This window comes from Triturus cristatus, chromosome 12 (genome assembly GCF_964204655.1).
Source record: "Triturus cristatus chromosome 12, aTriCri1.1, whole genome shotgun sequence".
In the NCBI taxonomy this organism is placed as follows: Eukaryota; Metazoa; Chordata; class Amphibia; order Caudata; family Salamandridae; genus Triturus; species Triturus cristatus.
The window spans coordinates 643,366,445-643,384,229 of NC_140595.1; the positions used below are offsets into that span (position 1 = coordinate 643,366,445).

Here is a 17,785-nt window from a genome sequence, read left to right on the forward strand (position 1 = left end):
ACAATTCTTATGTGAAATGCCTGGGATTACACCATGTCATGAATTTGAGACTTCATTCGGGTAAAAAATTATATCGCGAGCACATGGGAAGAATATGAACAATCCGAATGCGGGCAGTTATCCGCATCACATGTAATTGTGTGCTTTTTTTGTGTGAAAATGTATGCTTGTGCCAAAAATGGACGCAAGGGCACATTTTACAATAAAATAAATACTGCAAATGGCAATGCTGGTATTTGGTGTAATAACGTGCAAGTGCACTTGATTTTGTTGGCCAATTCACACAATTTCCACAAAGAAAATAATGCAAATTTCGCCCAGGCCTGATAATCTCACTTGGGTGCATAAAAGCATGGGGCCAATGATGTCGATTAGCACTATTTACATACAAGAGGGCATAGTCTTTTACTACTAGTTGCAGAAGGCGTGTCATTACACTTTTCAGATACATCAGTGGTGACCTAGGAAGCTCTATGCAACTCGTAAGCAACAACTAACAGGTTTTTTTCATAGAAAGTAATTTTTGTGAAAAGGGAATATATTCATTTTATTGATTTGCAGTTTTATAAAGTGCAGTGTGTCGTGTTTTGGTGATCGCAGAGCACTGGAAGTTTCGACGTCTGCTTCAAGCATGGATAATATCCGCCGTTCTTCATATATGAACCCTGAACAGCAAGAAATTACGCTGAAAACAAGTTGGAAAAGTCCATTTTTTATGTGTCTCCTTAACCGCGTCTAGTTTGACTCGGCTCTCTAGTTTGTGTTGAAGGAATTTTACAGCTTGGGCTCAAGACTCAAAGGATCTGCCTCCGTGTTTCAGTTACTTGAAGCAGCATTGGTTGATTGACTGTGGAGTCGCTGTAAGAACATTTTTGATTGGTGTGTAGTATGGAGCCAATTCCTGCAGCTATGTTAGTGTTTTGCCTGAGTTGGCTTTCTGAACAGTACAAAGGACTTTGAACCAATTACTCACTTTGGACTGAAGTGCTTTTAGGGCTGACTGGATACTGTGGCTGTCACGCTTGAAAAGATGCAAGCATATCCTGTTTGCCAGGGTGTGTAACCTTTGCAACTTGCCAATGATTTTCTGAGGAAGAACTGTGTAGCTAGCCTAAGTATTCAACCTTTGGATGGTCAGGGTACCCTAAAAACACACTTGACCCACCTCATACGTTACTATAGGTATTAGAATACCACACTCACTCTCGGGTGGCAAAACCTTGCAAGAACACAACCCGCGATGGATCAGGACGAGTGTGCCCATGGGGGCATTGGCCGATTACAGGCTTAAGAGCAACAAGAACAAAAGCAAGGGGTTTGTTATCCTCAAATTATAGGATATGGAGCGGTGAGATGTTGCTCTCGGGGGGAGGGGGGGAAAGAGGTTGGAGGGGGGTAGAAACCATTCTGCGTACAAGCCTCGAGGGAAAACTACCATGCCTTTGCTTTGGACTGGTTTACCGGGTATTCAAGATTTATTGGGTTTGCAATCAGTCATCAGATTTATTTTATTGAGTCTTTGCACGGCTTGATCTGAAAGCCTATCAGTTCGCAGAGTGATGCCAGTTCCCTTTAAATCCGAGAACAATGATATTGGATGGGTTTGAGATTTATTGAGACAATATTCAGATCAAGGACAGCTTGCAGGTTTTACTGTTTCTTTCAGCAGGATATGTATTGATGTCTGCTGTCCTTTGCAATTATTTTCCACCATAGAGAAGTACTCCGTAGCAGAGCTGTGCTTGTGATCACTACTTTGCGTCTTCACTTTTGTTGAGTTGCCCTGACTGACGAACTCTAGGATTGATGCGGTTTTAAGTACTTAAAATATGTTTGTATTATGTTCATATACACCTATGAAGAACAAAGCGAACAATCATATATGTACGAAATATCAATGTTGCCTTCTGTGTGTTCCAGCTTCCCATAGCTTTGTATTAATCGCAAACTTTTCATGGTCTTAGAAGGCCCAAAAGACATAATGTTCGATGTTGTACAATGCACGTTTTACTGTAGCGTAACCCCATTTTCAAATCTGGTAAAGGACTTTGTAAGAATTAGAGCCAGTGTTGTGTATATGAATGATATTTCTTCCTTAAGGGGAAGATCCTGACAACTGCACACCAGACAGGTTTTCACTAAGAATGTAAAGTTTCTGTCACGTGGTCATGTTACATTTATTTGCAGTGAGAGAAACTGTGTAAATATACTAAGTGGATTTTACATGAATTTAGCTCTTAGCTTTTACTGCTCATTTTCTAACGAGAGGCCTGGTCAGCTGAAATAACAATTGTCTTTCCGTCTTTCTCTTTGATGTATGTTATTTTGTATTAAACAATAGTTGAAGGTGCTGTGTAATTTTTTAACAGCCTACAGGCTAAGGTTTCTGCAACAGACGGCTTGCTGACTGGTAGATCATGCAGTGAAGTCAGACCTTGCAATGACACACAGAAATTGGTCACTGCTCCAGCTGCTGTACTTTGGATCAGCCTGCACAGCTTGATTGAGTACAGCAATCTGATGCAAGATGAAATAAATAAGTGACACATGTCTGAGTCACAGGTCTGAGGTCATCCTTTTTAAACTATGAACTGGCCATGGGAATACTGCAAATACCCTCATGGACTGCGGGAATCTGTTGCAAGGCCTGCTAAGGAAGAAAGAAATAGCTGGATGCAATACGGGGCTGCTATAAAAATATTTTTCGGGCCTGGGCTACATTTACCTCCAAATAAAACCCTGCCTGGTCTTTGATTAATTTGACCGGGAAGTTGGATTTCTAATTGCATCTAGTCACATAGATAGCTGCAGATCTTTAGTCTCTGGTTGGCTCTTTTAAATAATTGGTAGAAGCCAAGGCCTGATAAGTTATAAAAGATTTTCAGAAGCCAATTGGATCTCTGTCTGTAAGGGTCAGATGCAGCTCACTGGAAGCCTTCAAGCACACAATGGTCTCCAAGTAGTCCTAAAGTTCTTGCAGGGCGCCTTCACGCCTATTTTTAGGATCCATGTACCAGTGACATATTACGCGTAGCAGTAATGCATATTATTGTGCTTCTGCATCGTCTGAACCAGTGATCTGGCACTGTTGAGCAGTACCAAGGAAAATACCCGACTGCAAAAGAAGCCCTGTATCTTAGTACTAACATATTTCTGATGCCTAGGGCAAAGAAGTTAAGCATCTCCAATAAGCACCATAGTTCCAAACGTGTTTCCCACCCCATAGCTGCGGAGTGCCAAAAATGACATTTTTACTCTTTCGTTAAAAAAACAAAAAACATCTGAACCCATTTTTGTTTGTGAGAGCTCAGCATTACAGAAGGGATCAAATGCATTCCATCTCTTTTTCATTGAAGGCCTACTCCACCACCAAACCACCCACACATGATGATTCTCACTGATAGCGATGCAAATGCATTTTTTACAAGCTTAACCATGCATTCAGGGGAATAAGGAACAAATTTAACTACATAAGAAATGCTCCTCCGCAGTCTATGGAAAAAAATATGCAGTGAAACAGTGTTCGGGCAGAACCATGTTCCTCTGGGCTCTTCAGAGTTTCTACATTGTATTTACTAAAACAAGTTCTAAAAATACCCTTTGTTGTCAACATAATTGTGCTTTCTCGATAGGAGGCTAGTTCTATAGAAGATGAAAAGTACTCAATAAACATGCACTCTTGTCCATCACCACTTATAAGCCAGCATCATCAGTAACTTGGCTGCAGTTGAAGGCGTTGGGGACCCGTCTGCGAAGCAATATTCACATATAATTGGAGGGAGAGGCAGTGCAGTGGAGCCCGGAGTGGAGCGTTGGCAGAGAAGTCTGAGACAGTGACTGAAAATATAGCACGTGACACTTGTCCAGGAATTCACAACATCGGATCAATGGAGTAAAATGAAAACCTTTAGGTCTTGGCTGCAATGACCATCTTCCCAGGATGCAAGGTGTTTCACTCCAAAGTGAGTGTCAAGCGACTTGGTCACACATTCCTCAAAAGGAGGAGCATCTCAGCTGACTCACTGAGGCCATCGTGCAACACCCATCTCATGAGGTCAGATCTTGCTTAGTGTCCAGAACGAAACCCAAAAACTGAGGCATGCGAGAAGAAAACCACCGACATACGGTTCAAATGTAGTCCAAACAGGCCAGAACTAAAAGTGGTAATTCATTCCTCGTCTGTGGCCTTAGCAAGTTTGGCTCGATGGCACAGAAAGAGACCATTGTCCTTCAATGCTTTCATTGATTAACAGAAATTATGGAAAAACATTGGGATTATCTCCATATTAATAATTCATGGAACAAATACTTGGTATCATCTTCATAGACACAATATATGGGAAAACCCCATATATACATAATGTATGGGAAAATTCTTGGAATCGTCTCCGTACACCGATATTATTGAAAAATCTCCTAGGATCACCTCCATAGGCCCTTTACAGGTAAACCCATGAGAACATTTCTTTATACACAGTTATTGGAAAAATCCGAAGGATCCCCGCCACATATGCGAAATTTACAGATAAACCCTTGCACTTATCTCAATCGAGAGAGTTTATGGAAAAATTCCTGATACCCGTTAAGCCCCTGTTATGGTCTTCAGTAGCATTAAGATAGGAATGTTAGATGAAAACCAAGTAACAGTCCTGTCCATGGAGACTGCTTACGGTATTAACAAACATGCGCATTTTATTGAGAATTTTCCCTTATAGGCCTACAACATTTGAAGATATTTTTTACATTCCAAAGACCCAAAAAAATTACAATCTGCAGCGCAAAGACAGCTAATCTACAGTAGTCAAATACAATACTTGCATTGATATTTCTCAGTTACTAGAAAATGAAATAACAAAACATTAAATTACACTCACTCACTCAAATTCCAAAGCGACTAGTTTAAAAGATTTAAGGACTCATTCCTCCACACATTCATTTTTTCCCTCCCCGATTGTCTATCCTGACACCTGGATCGATGTCGGCCTTGCATGTATCTTCCGTTCCGCTACCTTTGTGTCCCCAGATGCCAGGGTCTCTATCCCCTGACACTCATCTCTCATTAACACTCATCCCCCCCATGTGTGCCCATGATGTCATGGTGTCTGTCCTACTCAAAAATCTCTCTCCCTAGCCCCCGTTTGTGGGGCTGTAAAACTTGAAGCACAGAACTTCCTCCTATGCACAATTCAACCCATGTCAAGAAGGCACACGTAGTCTTTCACTCTAGGGGTAATGAAAGCGAATCTTCTTGAGCACCAGGCCTGGGAAGCTTCTCTCCACGGATTCACCATGCAGGAGCCCAAATTCCAACGCAATCACAACTCATGCGAACTCTGTCGCATAAATGGGTACTTCAGTCACTACCTGAAGACATGCCCACCTATGTTGAGATTTGTTGTAGAAGCCCTACCTACCACCTGGGTTGCGTGAACCCCCTAAATCCATCCCCCCTTTATCATGCTTCATGCTCCCTTCTTCCACAAAATTAATCTGCCTGATCTAGAAGTTGGAACAGATAAAGCAAATATCTACCCAATGGTGAAGAATGTGTGGGTCATTTACCAAAACCATTGCTCATTTAGAAATCTGTGATCCTTACAAAAAAAAAAAAAAAAATATATATATATATATATATATATATATATATATATATATATATATATATATATATATATATATATATATATATATATATATAAACAATGGTCAGAGGGATTAATTGTCTGCAGTAGACAGTAAAAATGTGCGAAATTTCCACACCCAAGTAGAGGACAAAAACTCCAAACCGACAGATATCGGACTACAAGGGAAGAAAGGTACTTGTGAAGACAGGGGACTGTGCTGTGAGAAACAGGTCACAGGGAACATTAAAGGTGGAATTTCGCTCCTCTCAAATACTTTGAATTTTAAATAAATTCAATTGAAGGGTAAAAACATCAGAGCAATCAAGAGAGAAGAAACACATCGAAACCGGCCAATGAAGCTGGTAGTGGCATAAGAGCTCTTGCATACACCACTAAGAAGCGAATAGTACGGTGTGTGTCCTTTTATTGCGGCCTGTCCCGGCTGCTGCAGCCCTCCCAGCTATACACCTCTTCCCCTTTAGAATCATTCTGGTCACAGATTCCAGGACCCCCAGGTATGGTGGCCTAACAGGAACCCTAACACAATACATATAGCAAGATGCAATGCAGCAGCAACCCCCCAGGAATATGCGGTGTTAAAATAACCCTGGCTGTGTTGTATTACAATACTTGAAGGTCACCAAAGCCAACCCACAATCTCATGATCCGCCTCCAGGCTCTGGAGATGGAGGGCACCCACAGAAACAACCCTACAAATCCATAACTGAACCATCTTCGAAGACTTTGGGAAGACATTGGGACATGACCAATCTCTCACCATCACTCCTAGACTTTAGTAGAGGGCCAGAGACCCTCCAACATCAGCAACACATGCCAGCATCGAGGCTGCTTACAGGGATACACACCATTTCGTGGAAATGAACTGTTCTATATATTGCCTGCTTTTTTATTTTTGTGGGTTTTTTTCTAATTCGATTATTTCGAAATATTTTCAACCCTACAGACAAAGGAAAAATTGTGTTCGATATACAACTGAATGTCCTAAAAAGCAGTCCAATTCTTACTACATTAAAAAGGAACCACATTCTAATTGGGAAAAAAAGAATTCTTCACATATGTGCAGGCACTTTCTTTTTGAATTTTAACACATTCTTTTCACACTTAAACAGGAGGAAACATGCTGTATGCAGCCAACTGACACCACCATCTCCTTCCCCACGGCTACTACAAGCAAAAACATCACGGCATCAGAGCTAATGAAAATGTTAGGCTTAAACCACACAGGCCCTGTGCGGGGGGGGGGGGGGGGGGCGCCCAGTGATAGGCTCACACCGCAGGATTCAGTCTTCTCAGGTGCAAACAGAACGTCCTCCGTCCGAGTTTGGCAGCTTGGAATGGGACATCCGGTATCGCATTGCATGTTTTACCCTTTCAAGTTGCGAAAATGTCGAATATTTGGGTATTTCCCGGCAGAGATGGTGTCAGGCTTTACCTGGTGATATTTGTGAGGTGAAAGGCCTCTGGATCTATGCGAAACTTGTACACAAACAACTGTTTGCACCAAGCCTGGTTGTATTGGCCCGAAGCACTATAAAAAATAATGGCGTCCAGTCACCCAGAAGGCGCTTTAGGCCTCGCAAGAGGAATGGAAAGCACTATATATAGCTGCACCGATACAATATAATACACACATAAGATCAGAATACTAACGTTCGAACAGTAAAGGGGATAGCGATCACAAACACAACAATCCCAAAGCACAGCAGTTGCCAGCTGATGCCGCGCTGTGTGATCTTGACCTTTGAATCGGGTCACCCTCGTGATGCCTCTGGAAGGTGCACATATGGGATTCATTTCCTGTCGCTTCCTCCCTCTCAGAAGAAGAGAACTCCAGCGCGACGCTGCTCCTCGAGCCAGCGCTCTGCTCTGCAATAGCCCGAGTTAGAAAGATTTGATAATAATGGATTACAAACTCTCCACAAAAAGGGTGATAGTTGGGTTATTACAGTCCATTTTAGACATCCCTTATGGGCCGTGAAGCCTTATTGGGACTCCCCTTTCAACAAGATGAGGGGTCAATGACTCAATTTGCATCAGATCAAACCTAGGGCCCCAACGTGAACATGAGCAGGCAGGTTTTGAAGAAGGGGGAGGGGCCAGGCATATTTTTGTTGGTCCTTTCTGACTCCCAATAAACAGGGCGGGACTGGGAACCAAAACCGGCCCTGGCAAAGTGCTCGGCCAGCCCCCCAGGGCTTGGGGAGCGGCCGAGCTCTTTGCCAGGGCCGGTTTTCGGCCGATTTTGTTACAGGGCCGATTTTGCAGCTATGCTGCAAAAACGGCCCTGTAACAAAAACGGCCCCCAGGGGCCCAAACCGTCCCCCACCCGTGCGGCGCACCGGGGGATTGCCCAGTGCCCGCTACGGCCAGTCCGGCCCTGCCAATAAACATAGAAATCTACCTCGGAGTTTCATCCCCATCAATGTCGGGTTCTGGTGCAGGGACCCCTTAGTCACAGGTTGGAATCACGGCCATTGTAGGTCATCCTTCTAAGGTCAAACATATAAGTCCCGTAGACTTGATAAACAACTGTTTTTATTGAGTAAAAAAACACCACATCCGTTTGTGTTTTGCACTGTGTGTGTTGTAGATCAAGCTAACTATATATCAAGAAAAAAAATCGGGGGTCACCCAAATCACCCTCCTTTACCCGGGCGAAATACTAAGCACAACATAGAAGCAAGTTGGCATAGAGAATAAAATATATCTATCTTTTAGCATCTAAGGAACTCTATATTTCCTTATGAACAGTGCACTGTCCTGTTGTCAATTCTTAAATAGGAATTAAACAGAGTCACATACCACAAGCACATCTTTTATAAAAGAATTTTTAGTTATCTTCATTTGTTTTCATTATTAGTTATACTGATTCTAGTATACCCTATACATTTGGCATCGAAAAGACTGGATTTATGGTCGCCTATTACGCTGTATTTAAGTGCTAGTGCTCTTTGTTCATTTAGGCTCCTTCCAGCCCAACAAGAAGTTTTAAAACCCCCCTAAAATACCCCTACTTGTTCCTATATTATTTGATATTTTAGTATATGTATCAATCTTTAAATTATTCTTTGAGCTTTTATTTTTTAACCCAATTCATTAAGTGTACTGTATCTTCTTTTTTGTGCGACTTGTATTTCACTTGCTGTACAATGATGTGATGCCTTATATTTCTTATTAATAAAAAATAATTTTGAAACTGAGTTATACTGATTCTTAGTCATCAATATTTTAACAATCCATTTTCTTCTTTCAAACAGCTAAACATCAATACAAATAGATACACAACACAAAAATATATTCTTACATTCCTACACCCCCTACAAAAATAGAAAACAATGGTCGCCTCTTAAATAAAGGAGATCCACTCATGAGGTAGTCAATTCAGCACACGAGAAGCTAACAGCACTCTCTGTGGTCACAGGACTCCTCAGTGACTTGCAATATCGCAATTACGGGGTACTTTAACGCACATTACTGCACACAGATATGCAAAATCCAGGGTTTTGTGGGTCTCTGCACCGGCTGTGATAACAGATTGATAAAGATGTAGGTTAGCAGTGGCCAGGCCCTTGGAAATTAAGGAGCACTTTGTCACTCAGACAGGGACTGCCACGTCATCACATGTTATTCTTTGGCTCGCGGGGTCACACACACTGAAAGGTTCAGGAAGGACAGAACTCACTGCTGGAACACAGGCCTGAAGAGGAGGCAGAGAGAATGTCCACACTGGGTGTCGGCAGGAAATAGAAAAGGGAAGGAAATTCTCTTTCCAACTATTGTTGTGTTACAAGGTTAGTAATCAGTTACTTCCTACAGGGGGCGGGCACACTGTCGGCAGCTAGCCTGCGCCTCAGTCCAGCCTGCACATATTTATTTATTTAGCAGTTTTGTATAGTGGTTACTTGAGAGCGCGGATGAGGGTCACAGAATTTAAACATAAAAAAGGTAAAAAAAGTGGTTTACGTTATGGGATGACTGGTAACTGTGTCAAGACTTCTTTGGCCCCCACCCCTGAGAGAGGCCAGCGACAGGAAGGTCTCAAAAGTTGCGTTTTCAGATGTTTCCTTATCCGCCTGTGGTTGGGTTCAGATCTTAGACTGACGTTGCTCCACATTCTGCACTCTAAAACTTTTGCCCCATGTTTTAGCCTCTTGAAGGAGTGTTATTTGATCAGAATGGCAGGTTTCTAATATATCCATTATTCTCGCCCCGGGGACCCAAGCCACCGGCCCTCAGTTTAATATAGGTGGGTGCTCTGCTGCCCATCCACCATGCATTTCGTTGGGAGCCCCAATAGGAGCCCCAGAGCACCCTTGGCTTCAGCCAGCTTTCAGCAAGCTGCGGGAGCCGGCATTGCTCCCCGTATGGAGGGAGCAGCTATTTATGCTGCTCCCTCTGGGGGAGCAATATCTTGATCTGTTTCCCTGCCCACATCAGTGCGAGCGCGAAAACAGATCATAAGTCTGCTCCCAGCTGGCGGGAGCATTTTTAAAGCTCCCGGCTGCCGAGAGCAGACTTTTCGTTTGAACCCATTTGGCAGGAGTTTTAAAAATGCTCATGCCACGCAGCAGCCAATGCAAGTTTCCCTGCCACCGCTGGTACGGGCAGGGAACCTGCAGTGTCCCAGGGACAAAGCATGTGAGCCACTCCCCAGGCCATTAATAGCGTGGGGGAGGGTGGGCGTTGTCCCTCCTCCTTTAAGGTGTAGTAGCAAGTCTCAAAAGTTCAGTTTTCAGAGGTTTCCTAATCCGCCAGTGGTTGGATTCAGATCTTAGATTGAGGTTGCTCCAAATTTTGGACTCTTGCCCCAAATTTTAGGCTCTTGAAGGAGCGTTGCTTGATCAAAATGGCAGACACTGAATGAAATGATATATGTGTGTGTGTGTGTGTGTGTGTGTGTATGCTGGTCCTCTGCCCCGGTACATGTTGTGGAACATGGAAAGGCCGTTTAATAGGATCCAGATCCTATTATCTCCTTACAACCAGTAAGGTGCCTTCAGGGCGGGCTTGACATGGTCACTCATACAGAGGTTAAGGCACATTCAGGCTGCCTGGTTCTGAAGTCTTTAGAGCCTGGCAATCAGTTTCTTAAGAAGGCCACGATAAATTGTGTTATAGTAATTCAAGTGTGGCATGGCACCAGAGGTCTCCTCTGCCTTCCAAGTTAAGGAAACAACTCAACACAACCAAAGTTTATAATAGGAGTCACCAGATGAAGATAGGTTACTGAGTGACCACCTGCCTCGAACGCCTTTTCAGGTGGGGTACAGCATGGAAGCAAGTACCCGACTGCTTTACTTTTGTCCGACTGAGTATAATGATGATTGCATTGCATATTTTTGGGGCTTTAGAGGGGTCATCCAGTGCAGAAAAAATAACAGGGCTGGACTAGCCAAACCGTGCATCGGGCGGTTCCCCAGGAGGCTGGAAGGGTGGCGGCCGGATTTGCAATGGGGAGGGCGGTCTTGTTACTAGGGACCCGTTTTGCAGCAGAGCTGCAGTATCGGCCCCCAGTAACAAAAGCAGCAAGCAAGCATTTCCAGCCTCCCGGGGATAGGCAGGGGCTGGTCCGAGAAAATGTCCAGGGCTTCCCAGTCTGGCCCTGAGAACACATTTCTCTTTAGCCAGTCCTGCATTTCTACTAATCAGCAACAATATGCACTTCAAAGTGTTCCTTTGTTGGAGGCTGTCTGCTTGAGTTTTGACAGGTTTTGCGACAGAATTTGCTGGATGACCCCTTTAAGGAGCACAGAGTCATGCTGACATTTGTATTGAGACATGAAGATGTGTTTACAAGAATACCGAGAATTAATAATCTTGCGGTAAGCGCGGGGGCATGCTAAAGTTTGCTGTTCCTCACTGTTGCACAATTATTTCTTAGAATAGGTACATTTACAGGACTACCACCACACCAAGGCGAACAAGAGGGCAGTGTACTTATGAAGAACAGGTGGTTGTACCAGCACAGGTAGCAAGAACATTGAAGGATCTCCATGACAGCAGTGCAGGGTCACACACGTCTCCAGTACAAGTAGTAATAGGAACTGAGCGCTCCCAAATCCACTATGGGATGTACGCTGGTACAGGAGCGGACTCGATGACGAAGCCTACCACATACTATGGATGAGGGATTGTCCTCCTTTTACCATATTGGAGTAAAAAATGTGGTTCTGTGTGCCGATGATAGTGCGGGTTGGCACGCGACCCAATATTGCCTGCACCAGGTCCACACTATCTTTGGGACTTGACTAACTCAACTGATGGCAATGGTTTGTAAAAGGAAAAGTGCAGCACTGACAACATGGGCCTGTGCGACCTCTAACCTATAGCTCGCCTTGGAAGTTACAGGCATACCTTTACCTCTGTTGCCTCCGACACAGTGTCCTGATGTGGAGGGGCATAGCTTGTTCAGCAAGTCTGGGGGGGGGGGGGGGGTGAGCTTTAGATTTTCTGAAAATCACACTGGTATATCACCTTTCTCATTATACGGGAAGCAGTGCATGTCTTAAGGACTAGCGGAGAGGTAAAGGAGTGCAGATAGTGAGGGACTCAACACAGTATTTTGAAAAATAACCATGTTTTAAGACCCTCAAAACAGAGATCAGAGTATGTGTGTTTTTTGTCGGAGTATTCAAAACCCCATATGAGATCCGACAGACAACTTAACATAGCTGACTGAAAGCTCCTGTACCCAACTACCTATTAAATAAAACATTTATTAGGGGAGTGTAACAGCCTAAACATCCCCTCCCCCCAAAGATATGCCCCTACTAAAGTGTAGCAGCCAGCAGACCCATTTTGCATGCATGTGCGATGCCAAAGCCATTTCTAGCCCATAGCAAGTCCATCACCTGCACAGGGAACCAGGTGCTCGTGCAACATCTGAAGAACTGGTTGGTGGAACAATCATGTCTGTAGACATTTCCTGAAAGGGGGTGTGTTCTTGATCTTTCTCATTCATTCTCATTTGAAAGGGTATTTCAAAATCTTGCATCTTCCCCTTGCAGCATCTACCTACCAGTAGTGGTCCTGTAAATCTCATCCTGAAATGTACCTTTTCATGATCTGGCCCCATAAATAACCCTACAGAAAGAAGCTAGGAGCCTAAACTGAATGTTTCCATACATATGAGCCACTGCAGTTCATGCAGCTCAGGAGAATGCAGTGGAAATACCCCATGTAAGCCTCCATGCTTTGGACCCTCCTGCAGCAGTCCTAGCATTACCCTTACAGCCCCCACAAACATACAATAGCAATAGTCCAACCGCAAGTAAATAATAGGTAGTGCTATCACTACCCTGTCCATCTCTTCTAGGAATGTCTGAGGGTTACCTAGACTGCGAGTAGAGTAAATGTAATCAGGTGAACTGGGTCACAAGTGCCTCAAAGGTCATTCACTCACAGAGCACAAAGCCAAGTGACCTCACTTTTTGAGATAACCTGACCATATATTTGAAACCTGCACCACTATAGTAGTATATCATGCAGTGGCTTCTTGGAATACGTATTAAGTATTCATGTGATTTTATCTAGTGTTTCATACTGCACTTCTGCCATTTCTAAGTGCTGTAGAGAGCAGATATTACTATTACTCACTCACAGTACTAATTTTATCAACGTTCGGAAGCATGGATGTCTGAGTTGGCCTTGCAAGGAGCTTTGCCGGATTATTACGAGAGGGATGTACAGATCATTGAGCTATCCCTCCAACACCGTCCAAAGTAGATATTCTCAAGGAACTACACGCGTATAATCCACAGGTGAGGCTGTCACTACATTACTGATCACTCAAGTACATGTGCGCCCTGAACAAAGTCAGGTCTGAACAAGGTCTAAACTAGTTAGGGCATCATAATAAGCGCCCTTCCAATTCCAAGAGGCACAGTGATGATTGGGTCTGGTCCTTCCTCCTCAAATTCCTTTCTCTTGCGACCCCTAGTGGTGACTCGGTCTCTCTTCCAGGATGAAAGCCTGGTCGGATATCTTACTATAAGCTATGAGATTCCAAGTGTGGTGACATCAGCACAATAACTATTTTTTCCAAGGTTTAGGTTAGGAATGGGATTCCAACAACTGGCTGATAATTAGACGCATCAGGTGCAAATTGTTGATGTTTTACATAGTTAGGTTACTGCCTTCTACAAAGGAGGCACTCTCAACCCGTGCAATAATGCCTTGTAATACACGGGCAGTCCAGGCACAGCGATGCGGCGAGCGCGAGGTAAGTGGTTTTATTTATAAACTTATTTCATTTTCCCTATCCCATCTAATTATATATATGACTCCCCCGCCCCACTGCTCTACCCTGTACCGGCCGCACCCGACGGGCACTGTTGTCTTCTAACAATCCCGAAACATTGGAAGCAGGTTGCATTCTGGAACTGGTGGTTTCAAATTCATCAATAAGGAAGGACTGAAAAAAGTCCAGCATGCAAAGTTCTGTTGCTCACAAACTAGGACTGGGTCAAGGTGCTACGTGACACGAGGTGCTATTTGACAGCCATGCATTACTGCACAAAACGAGGGTCCGATGGCTCGGGATAGTAAACTATTTGCTGCAGAGGTCTATGTGTGACACTACGTTTACAACCCGCTCATGCTTTCATCCTCCTGAGGTCAATCAAAGAAGTATCATTGAGTTGTACGACAATAAACATCCATCATTCAGCACCATGAGCCATTGTGTGCTTTACAAATAAACATTTTATTTTAGCACCTGTGTCACTCTCCACCATAGAAGCCTCCAGATACGCAGTAACCTAAAGTCTTAATGCCCTTTTATAATTTCTGACTCCAGATCTTCCCACTGCTCCCATCCAGTGGCGCAGCTTCGGGTGGGGGGGTGGCTGGTAGGGGTGTTACGGTCCCGAATAAATGTTGTTTCTGATGGATAGTTGTGTACAGGTGCTTTGAGTCGGGTATGGTGATGTGTGTTGAATTTCACCAGGAAATTTTACATGCACAGACAGAAACTCAGTTTTGAAAGTCCTCAAAAATTTTTATTTTACAAAATATTGTGTTTTCTCACTTAGTACTCCTACCAATCCGAATTCCTCTCCCTTTCCACTGCTCCTCTGGCCCATCTCATGCACCCCGCTTGTCGTATAATGCATTTAAACATTATATGCCAGCCTGATTGGAAAATCTGAAGATCACACCCTCCTGCTCCCATCTTGCCATCTGCATCTTCACCCAGTCATGGCTTTTTAGCTCCAGCACTTTGCAAGCTGGGACTTGAAACTTTGCTGCTCCTATATCTCTATGAGCATACAAGTCCCAGCATGCAACTTGCCGTTCGCTTACATTAAAAAGACAGCATTGGGCGAGTGTGCTCCTGGGGACCCAGGAGCGGTGCGTGGATTTTCAGAAGCCTCTAGCACAGGGCCCCAACACTCACTGGAGGGCTTGTCTGAGCACGGACAGACACGCCTTACACAGACTGGAATTCTGCAATTCTGCGTCTGTGGCGTTTTCCTCACAATTATGGATTTGCTGTGACTGTCACATAATCCATTGTCTGCTGTACAATTTGCAGATTTTGACCCCCCCAAAAAATTATTTCAATATCAAACAGATTAAAAGTTACTACATACGCGGCAACACGTGTTGCAGCACAGTGGAAGGTCCTTGGCAAAGGTTGACTGATCACCTTTCCGTTGCTTGTTGCTGTATTTAGGAGTCAGACAGGAGTCATGAGGATGGTGAAACTTTTGCCCAGACAGTGTTAACAGATGTAAAAAAAAAGTCAAAATAATGAGTATGACCACAAAATCTGCTGCATTATGCTCCACAACTGGACTTTTATTGCCACATAATTTACTCAACCCTACCGCATAGTTTGGTCTTCACATGTCTCATAATTCCAGTGGCCCTGGCCTTAGCCAACCAATAACACCTCACCCAATCACTACTCAAATGGACCTGATCGCCTGAGCTCCCTCCATTGCAATAGCTGGGGTTTGAATAGAAAGACCAGGAACTTGCAAGATTGTGACCTGGAAATGGGCGTGGCCCTCACCTCTCGGTCATCGCTAGTGGCTTGGCCTGTTGGTTATTTCTTACATCTTCTCCTAGATTACCCAAGCCCCAAACACTTCTCACTATATTGGCTGTCTCAGCTGATAGGCCACGGACTTGCCTAAGTGGCTTTAAGGTGCAAAGGCTGGTAAGTAAGGAGAGCTCGAAAGACTAGTAAAGTAGAACTCCCAAATTCGGACATTTCAACCTGAAAACCACTATATGTAAAAAAAAAAAAAAAAAAACAAGCCCTAAATTCTCCCAAGCGCCTTGAGGAGATTCCGATCACACGGTGCGCTGTACACGAAAACTCACACTCAGCTGGTTGAGGGGACAAGTTTCTCACTCCTTGCACTAAAGTTTGGCACAGTTCACTTTGTGTGCACACGCAAGTTCCCTGCTCTGTCCTTTACAATAAGTCGACAAATTTCACTGTCACAAGCAAACACTGTGATCTGCCTTGCACTAATAAGTGTGTCATGATATGCAACTTGAGTGCCACTGGGTGTATAAGCTTCGGTGGCAAGCGATATGTAAATGCAGGCATTATTAACTTTAGTTATGCACACACAGTACATAGGCTGTACAGCTCACCAATCTAGCAGTGGTCAGTATATGATGTGGTCTGTTACTTATTGAGCGCTAACAATGCCATCGAAAAGAGCCTCGAGGCGCTTAGTTTTCCAGTCAATCACAGTGTGCTCCAGCAAATCGGCTATGGGACACTCTGGAAACTTAATGGAATTAAAACATGAAGGCGTAATTTCATAAAAAGCTATTTTAAACGCAAGAAAGTGAAGGGGAAAAAAAACAGCACATGTATGTTTAGGGGACACCTTTCCAGTTATCGTGCTACTGGAAGATACCCCGAGTGCAGGTGGTGTCAGCAAAATGTAAAAGAAAATTCTAGTGAATTTACTGAACGGGCCGCCACCTTCCATGTATGTTTTGAAGAACAAATGATAACAAATATTTGTGCAACTTGTCAGAGTGGGTAAATCGATTTTTTTTCCCCCTTTATGAAAAACAGAGAACACTCTTGGGTGCATTACAGCCTCAAGGACCCAGCAGCCTCTACTCTGCTGGGGCCCCACCTCGAGGGCCCTTGCCCCTTACTGGGCCTTTGTTAGTCTGCGCGGCAGCAGGCACAGGAAGACATGTAGGGGCCAGTCCAATTTTTGTAAGTGGTGGATAATACCCCTATATCCAGGCCCAGTTAAAAGCATCCTGGATGAAATATTGGGTGTCCGGCTGTAGTGGACAAAGGGCGGCTGGGCCTATGACACACCCTTGAGCACCAGCCCAAGAGGGCATTGTGCCACACTGGCCTCGGGCCAAACCCTCTTTCATGATGATGGACTGTTTCTTTAAGGTAGGGGTGTCCAACATAGTGTAAGGAGAGCCGGGAAGTGTGTGCAGATTTTTTTAGGATATCAACATAAAATACATCTTAAGAAAAATTACTCTACATGGGAAAATTTTTACATTATCTGTGTTACCTGAAATTCTTCATGGATCTGCCCTGTTGGCCCTATGTTGAACACCCCCCGATTTAAGATCTAGTAAACGGACCCCGGATCACTCACAAGGCTTCCAGACAGATGAAACATGGAGACAGGGCCCTGGGGATGCTTGGGTCTGGGCCCTGGGGATGCTTGGGTCTGGGCCCTGGGGATGCTTGGGTCTAGGCCGAGGGGTGCTCTGGGTCCAGCTCTAAGGGCAGGAACAAGTGATTCGGGGAGAAACAGGAAACTGGCCTGTCTAGCTCGCACAGAATGACATGTTTGCCTATGGGGGTGCATGTGAAGAATATCGGGGGGTGGGGGCAGGACACCAGCTTGAATCCAACATCCCCACCCACGCAAAACACATATTCAGACGGTTAGAGCGTTTTGAAGTTACAGAGAAGTGTAGCGCTTTATACAACTATCGGAAAGCACCTTAGGCCTCGCAGGGGATGTGAAAAGTGCTATATTAGTAGCCATACAATACAATACTTAATAATAAGACAGAGAACACTCACATCCGTGTAAATCGCTCCTGAAATATATTCCAATGAACCAGTTACAATATTAACCATCCGTCCAGCCTCCTCAGCGTGGACCCCTCAAACTAATAAATCG

At 44.1% G+C, this 17,785-nt stretch overlaps 1 protein-coding gene across 1 annotated transcript in view; it reads right to left on the reverse strand.

Annotated features, from left to right (window-relative positions):
- Positions 1-17,785, reverse strand: part of COTL1 (coactosin like F-actin binding protein 1) — a 70,314-nt gene that overhangs the window by 49,922 nt on the left and 2,607 nt on the right. The gene's annotated exons all lie outside the window — the stretch shown is intronic.